Source organism: Engystomops pustulosus, chromosome 4, assembly GCF_040894005.1.
Source record: "Engystomops pustulosus chromosome 4, aEngPut4.maternal, whole genome shotgun sequence".
Lineage (NCBI taxonomy): Eukaryota > Metazoa > Chordata > Amphibia > Anura > Leptodactylidae > Engystomops > Engystomops pustulosus.
Genome location: NC_092414.1, coordinates 133,746,351 through 133,754,303, shown reverse-complemented (window position 1 = coordinate 133,754,303; position 7,953 = coordinate 133,746,351).

Genomic DNA, 7,953 nt, shown 5'->3' with positions numbered 1-7,953 from the left:
AGTCTATGATTTCTAGAATATTGCCTCTTTACAATATCACAAACCCATGCAAGTCCCCCAAGAAGGCTGGTCGCCCTCGAAACACAAATACAAGAGAGAATCTCCATGGGTAATAGTTTGAACACTGCATCTGGAATCGCTCACCAGTTTAGCACTGAACAGGGTAAGGATATGTGCAGTCATACAGTGTCTTGACATTTAAGATCATTTACTGTAGCACACACTGACCAAACCTCTTATTAGAAGTAAGAATCAAAAGGTTAGAGTCACCTTTGCTGAGGAGCATGTTGTGTGGACAGAGAAGAAATGATTCACAGTTCATTTAAGTAATGAAAGTAAGTTTAATTTATTTGGATTTGAAGGGAGACATTTGGCCATAATTATTAAACTGGCTGTGCCAATATCATGCATGTGGTGCATGCCTGTTTACCAGATTGCGGCCAAAACTAAATTTTGCACTTTGTTTGCCCAATTGGTGTGTGCAGAATCTGGCGCACTCTGCAGTTTGGATCACTATTGATAAATCTGGCCCATTATGTTTGTTGACAAACTGGGGAAAGACTGAACCCAAATTGTGTAAAATCAGAGAAAGGTGGTGGAGGAAGTGTCATTGTTTGGGAAATGTTTTCTGTAGCAGGTGTTGAACCTACATGGCAAAAAGCTACATGGCAGAGTGACTGCAAGTATGTTCAATAAAATGTGGTTACTTCCTTGCATTCTTTATTAAGCCAGCAATTCTCATGCAGGACAATGCCCCCTGTCAGACCGCAAAACTAGTAAAGCAGTTCCTTGAAACAGAAAACAATGAAATGGCCAGCCCAGAGTCCTGATCTAAACCCAATAGAAAACCTCCTTGGTGATAAAGTTATGGCCAAGAAACCCACAACCGTCAAAATGCAAATGTGTGAAAGCAGTCTAAGGCCATGTTCACACTTCACAAGATGGTTTTGAATTGTGTTTTGAAGCACATTTAAAGAGTGTATGGAATATCCTCTTCCTTAAAGCATATGAGTTTAGACTTACTGTATACGCTTGCATTCAGTAAATGGCAACATTTGTCTACAGGATGCAAACTCATACATCTTTGGGGATGAGTAACTTGAAATGCCTTTCAAAATGCAATGCAAGCGCATCATGTGAGAAAGGCCTAAATGTCCAGCATTAATGTGTCTCCCCCAGATCCAGCTCACATTGTTGGCTCCCCTTATGTTGTGGACCCTCTCATCTCCCACCCAGATTGTGGCCCCCTTTTCAGTAGCCCCCCTCAACTACCTTATTGTGGACCCCCTTTTATTGTGGCCCCTCTCATCTCCCCCCTTTTATTGTAGCCTCTCCTATCCCCCCATATTCTGGACCCCTTCTTATTTTGTGGGCCTTTCCTCATCTCCCCCTCATATTGTAGGTCTCCCCCCCGCCAATTGTGGCCCCCCTCATCTCTCCACTCACATCGTAGCCCCCTTTTATTTTCCCCTCACATTGTGCCCCTTATCTTCTCTTGCATACTGTGGCTTCCTCTCAAGACCCCTAATATTGTGGCCCCCTCATTTCCTTGTTGCTGTGCAATTTATATAATAAACAAAAATACTCACCTCTCCTCCTTTCCCTGCACCAGTCCTCTGTCCCAACAATGCGCACTGTGATGCCGGCAGGCTCAATTATATAACCATATTGTGCCTGCCAGCTCTGCTGCATAAAGCAGCAGCAACTTTATCTGCAAACCATATGCAAATAGAGTTGAAGCCGGGGTGAGTCAGAGGGCATTGGGTGGGCCAGTGCAATTGTGGTTGGAGTCCGTGGGCCAGTCCGACCCTGCCTTTAAAATATTCTACTTGTTCTGTGCCATCCAAAAAAGCCAAATCTCACTTACTTACTTGTATAACACAACAAAGGTGTCCAACCCTATCTAAAGTATCTCAAACACAAGGTACCGGCTTATAAAACATAACCTTTGCATGAAAATTATTTTCTTACCACTTCTGAAGCAAATAATAAACCAAAACTTTAAGCCAAAATGGTGGTTAAAAAGGAGAGGTCTTACCAAGTCAGATGTTGAGCCTCAGGATCCATAGCCCTGGTCAAGAACCAAAGGAGGGGGTTCCATGGTCGTGAACTTACGCTGGTCATAAAATGTCCCTCCCATCCTGACAAGGACAGTACCTAAGTTGTCCCTAAATAAGTGCACTATTTGCATAACCTGGCCAATGAGTTACATGGCAATGAGTTACATGGCATTTTTCTTATATCTAGGGCCTCCTCATCTTTTTGCTTTCTCATGGCCTGAATCTCTACACCCAACTCCTGATTCTTAGAAGGGCTAGCATGCATCTCTACTAATGTTACCTGGCCAATCCCTAGCGACCATGGTTTTAAAAGACACCATTCCCAACAGTAAGATGCCTGATCTCCCCGAGCATTATCAATTACTGTTGGCAGCAAGCTGTAGAGAAATGCACTGTGATTTCAAATATACGGTTATTATTGCTATCTATTATGCTATTTCTGAGAAGAACAGCCTTTCCTTAACACTCCAAGTACGGCTGTTCGTGCCTGGACTATTACCCTCCTCATTGGGTAAGCATGAGATTCGTCTTTGCAGAAGCATGGGGAGCACTGAAAAATGAGAAAACTGAAGTATAGCAGTGCTCCAGGTGCTGACAAGACGACCTTGGTGCATTCATTGCCTCATTATCATACTGATTAAACTGGGAATATCTTATATACAAAATAATAAGTTATTTTGGAGATTCTAGCACATTTCTATATCAGCAGTTAATGCATAGTGGAGGTCATAGCTTACTAATGTGCCGTGACAATATCCTGACTTCCATGTTTTTGACCTCAACTTGTTCTATTTCTGAATCTGATCTGCTGTACTGATGACCCCGGTCAGTCGTGTTTATGAACCTCTGCACCTGCTAGTGTACGACTACGCTCCTCTGACCTGTGATGCCTTGATATCTCTTGGTCTACATGATGCAGATACCATTGATTCAGGGTGAGGCAATAGATACCCCAATAGATACCCCTGTGTTTGTCCTTTCTATGACACAGGGCGCAAAACAATGTTGCCATGCCACCTGTGATTTTGCAGTAGACTGGGCAGATGCAGCAGAGAAGAAAGGTGGGCTCACATTATATGTGTATTTTTTCTTAAACAATCCAGGAGGCACTGTTTTGGGAGAGATGGGTTGGTAAATGTCAATGAAAGTCAATTAGGGTGCTTTATATAAATTAAATAGAGGGGCACTTGTCAGGGAAATATCCCTTTATCTCGATGTGATGGTGGTCCAAATCATTGTATAGTACGAGCTGCTCGGTGAATCACTCAGACCTTCACATGTTTGAGAGAATTCCAATTTATTTAGGTTGCAGACAGTTTTTATAGGTTCTTGAGACAAAGGAGCCTATTGACCATACCCACATTCCATTAGCCTTCAAGAGGATGTAACTGAAAGATGATCCGTGTACACGGGGGGATGGTGGGAAATGGTACATAGGAGTCTTTTCTATCAATAGAGCCAAAAATCTTTGTATAGATACATGTTACACAAAAGAAAATGGATTCCATTCCCTCACAATTCCTCCCTTTTGTGAATAATTTCAGGTACTGCTCAGGTGGTACATTGACATGTGCTAGTCACACATCCAGGACTTATCTAACCTCTTCACCTGCTTCCCTCCTGAGCATCCTGAACATTATATCACAACACAATTAATTCGGTCCTAATATTAATGGTAGGTTCTCTACACTCTCTTGGCCAAATTGTACATAGGTATAACCACTCCCTCTGTAGAATTAGGTGTATACCTAGGTTGATATCGCACAATCCTTGGTTTCCTTCGCCACAGTTTTACAACAAGCCAGATTACTACTCTTATGCAGATATAAACAAATACACATAACAAAATGATTCGAAATATTGCTTGCAAAACTCCCATGAGCCACCCAAAAATACCCTTAAACCAATTGGCGGGGTTTAAGGATGCGAATGTGTCAGACCACCAGCTGTCCTTATTACTATCATGCTCCTTGAGCCATCTATCTCTAAAATCAGCAATTTTTGCTAAATTTGTCTTAATTTGCATGTTGCCTTGAGGATCGATGTAATGACAACATGTTGGCCCTATGACTTGACACATGCCACCCTGGGACGCAGTGATGTAATCTAAAACTAATGTATGTTGGTTGGTTACCACAATTAACTGTCTCTGGATGACATTTGTCATCCCCCAAAATCTGAAAAATTTGTTGATCTAGATAATCTGTGGCTTCTACCAATTTATCCCACATCTGCATTATCATAGGATAAATAAAAAGTGTGCTGAAGATTGTGTTAGCTGTTCCCATCTCCACCACATGTGGGCGTCCGTCTGGTCTAGGAAGATTATCTGCTTTTCTCTTGGGTAATGTGTGCTTGGGAATAAGATTCACATTTGGTATGGGGGACAATAAAAGTGGCAGGAGTAAGGCGAGCCAGTGTACAAACTCCTGTAAAATTGCTAGGAAGCCATTTATAAGCCTGATGGCCACATACAACATATATGTTTTTCGGTACTCCAACGAAAGTGCCATTAAAAAGCTCTGCTACCCATCTGACTAGCATGTTCACCTTCAGGATTTCACTCACTTCCTGTTGGAAAAAGGTGTCATTTGAAAGGAAACCTGCAAATCCAACAATCTTTGGGTAATACATCATCTCTCATATCTTTTAAAAGGACTTGGTGATGCTTAATGAGCAAGTTATCCCAATCCCCACTCAACATCTCGTTGAAAGTTCTTCTAAGGGGTAATATCAATAGTATCTTAAGTAATATTAACATTTGGAGATACAGATTCATCTTCATGAGCAGCTGGATTCAATACTCTTTTGCAATGGCTGGCGTGAATCCAATTAGGCTTCCCTTGTAACTTCACGGAAGTAGATGTGGTCAGAAGGACTTGAAATGGTCCTTCAAAACGTGGCTCAAGACTTTTTCTCACATGTCGCTTCAAGACCACCCAATCTCCAGGTTGTAGATTATGTGATCCTCCTACTGCATCATGGTCTGGAATAGAAGCAAAAACTTGTTTATGCACCATAGCTAGATGTTTTTGCAGGGCTTGGACGTATCCTGTCAATTCTCCATGGTACATCTGTAAAACTTGTGGAAAATATAAGCCCATTCTAGGAGCAGATCCAAAGAGAATCTCAAAAGGTGAGAGGCCTGTTTTCCTGTTGGGAGTGTACCTTATAGAAAATAAGGCCAAAGGAAGACAATCAACCCAGTTCATCCCTGTCTCTTCCATGGCTTTCTGAATTTTTAACTTAAGAGCCCCATTTAACCTCTCCACCTTCCCACTACTCTGTGGATGATAGGGGTATGGAAGGCCTGTTCAATCCCAAGTGCTCCCATTACCTCCCTCATCACCTCCCCTGTAAAGTGGGAACCTCTATCACTCTCTATTGTCTCTGGAATCCCAAATCTTCAGACTAGCTCCCTCATTAACTTCTGTGCTGTGTTTTTTGCTGTGGCTTTTGTCACAGGATAGGCTTCAGGCCACCCAGAAAAGAGGTCCACACACACAAGTACATATTCATAGCTACTTACCTTTGGTAGCTGTATATAGTCAATCTGCAACCTCTGGAAGGGGTAAAGCGGCTTTGGAGTGTATATATGAGGGTCTTCACTACTCTCCCTACATTGTACTAGGTATATATAAACTTGTGTAAATGGACAGTAGCAAAAGTGAATGTAAGTGATACTCAATACTTATCCACCACGGAGCATATAGAGTCTTAGCCTGGTGAACCATCATAGGGTAAAGGGCCCTTGGCAGACATTGCTTGTCACCTCTTTGCCATAGTCCACCCTCCATCCATGGGGTCCCAGTGTTACTCCAGTCTTGCTTCCTCACCTGTGAAGCCAGTTTCTATATAGACAGGAGTATAGATAACCCTAGTGGGCCAGCGAGGGTCACGGACTGTACTGATCCAGGCTCCTTTCCCCTAGGCTTTCCTAGTAACCAGTATGGTCACTTCATGTATTAGAGCTTCATAGGTTTTACCTTCTAGGATGGACCTTTATTATAACACTAAGGCCTCTATCAGCTATTTCAAAGTCTCATAGTTGTTGATAAACTTACTATATGAGGTTAGGAATCATAAGGAATCCCACAAGACTCACATTCTTCCCCTCTGCCACTTTACACCCCTCCATCAGTGCCTTCACCTCCGCCTCCTGTACAGACAGGTAGGTCAGGAGTGGTTCTGCTGCTGTTACCTCATGTTGTGTGACCGCTGCACATCTGATGTAGAATTAACCTCATTCCTGGTTTCTAAAGCCATCTACAAAATACTCAAAATGCAGATTAATTATATATTCAGTTTTGACATTACAAAAAGGTAACTGGTTCATTAATCATTAAGTTAATAGAAAATTTTAAATACAACCCGTCTACCTCATGTCTCCCCCCTTTGAATCTAGCGAAAATAGTGGAGCTGGATTCAATGTAATAAAGAGGGCACATTATAACCAAGGTTTCTAGTCATGAAGAGGTGAAATAGTAACAGGATAATCCAAAACTACTACAGAAGCTTTTTATGCGTAGGCAGCAGTAGGATACAAAACCAAGAAGGTCCAGGTTGTCATGTGACACACGATCAGCAGCTTCCGGCCTGTGTCCTCTCCTCTGAGGTGCTTGGCTTAAACTTAAATGAGAATAATAGAAAGTGAACAATATATTCCAGAAAAACACAGTTTTTGGGACCAATGCCGATGTATCAATGCTGTATAATAGGAGACATACAGAATACAAATTCCTTAGATCTTATTATAACCTATACAGTCATACTGGGGGCACATACTGGGGACACATACTGGGAGACAGTGTAACTAAGCAGAAGCATCACTAGAGACAGTGATGTAGGAGGCTTCTAGGTGTGTTATAACTTCTGCCTAAAAAGCTCCTAATAATAATCTCAGTCATAGCTGCTGAATAGGACTAATAGTGTAGGGATCATAGGGAGGTTTTACTCCTGGTTAAAACAATAAAATTACAGATGTTGCACTGAATCAATCCCAAAATCTGCTAAGGACCATGAGGGTTATCAGTAATGAACACACATTCTCATTGTTCCTTTCTTCTCTTAACATTCCAACATGTGCTCCCCCTCCCCCCCCTCCTGTGTTCACTGAGACAAGGGGGGGAGGCAGCCCCCTCCTTCTCCCTGTGGTGTCTGTAGTACTAAGTGTCCCAGCATACCAAAGAACAAAGAAAGAATCCAACACACCATTTGTAACATCTAAGTTCACTCCAATTGCAAAATTGCTAAAACTTTTGACCACACCCTTCAAACTTTTAGGTGTATTATAAAGTTTTACACTACATTTCTGATGTTTTTAAACATAAATCACAGGATCTCTCAGGTCCAAGCCTACAATGAACAATTGTCCACAATTGTGTGCTGTGCTTTCCTCACATCTGGTAACTGATGAAATACCACTAGCACTACACATGATATAGACAAAACACATATTTATATCTTTGCCATAATCTGCAGGACTGTATAATGGAATAAACTCATAGAACACCTACAGTATCTGGCAAGGGTCAGCTCAGGGAATCCAATTTGGACTGCACAACCGTCCAGGAGCTCTCCCCACAGAAGACCAAAATCCGTAACAAATATGTTACTACCCGGGTTTTTGGACCTTGTAGTTCTGAGAGGTGACTCTTAGATAAGCAGGCACAGTCTCCTACATTTATTCCCTGGGTACTATATCTTAGTTGTCTTCTAAAGTTACAACAATACAGCTAAATACAGCTAAATACAGCTGAGCGGACTGTGGGATGCAAATCCAAAGATCTTTAGGCAATGCATCATTACCCATACCACTGGTCTACTAAAGTATATCAAAGTGAGAAACATCTGCCCCCTACAGGACAAACATCTGAACACTACGTCTTTGTTC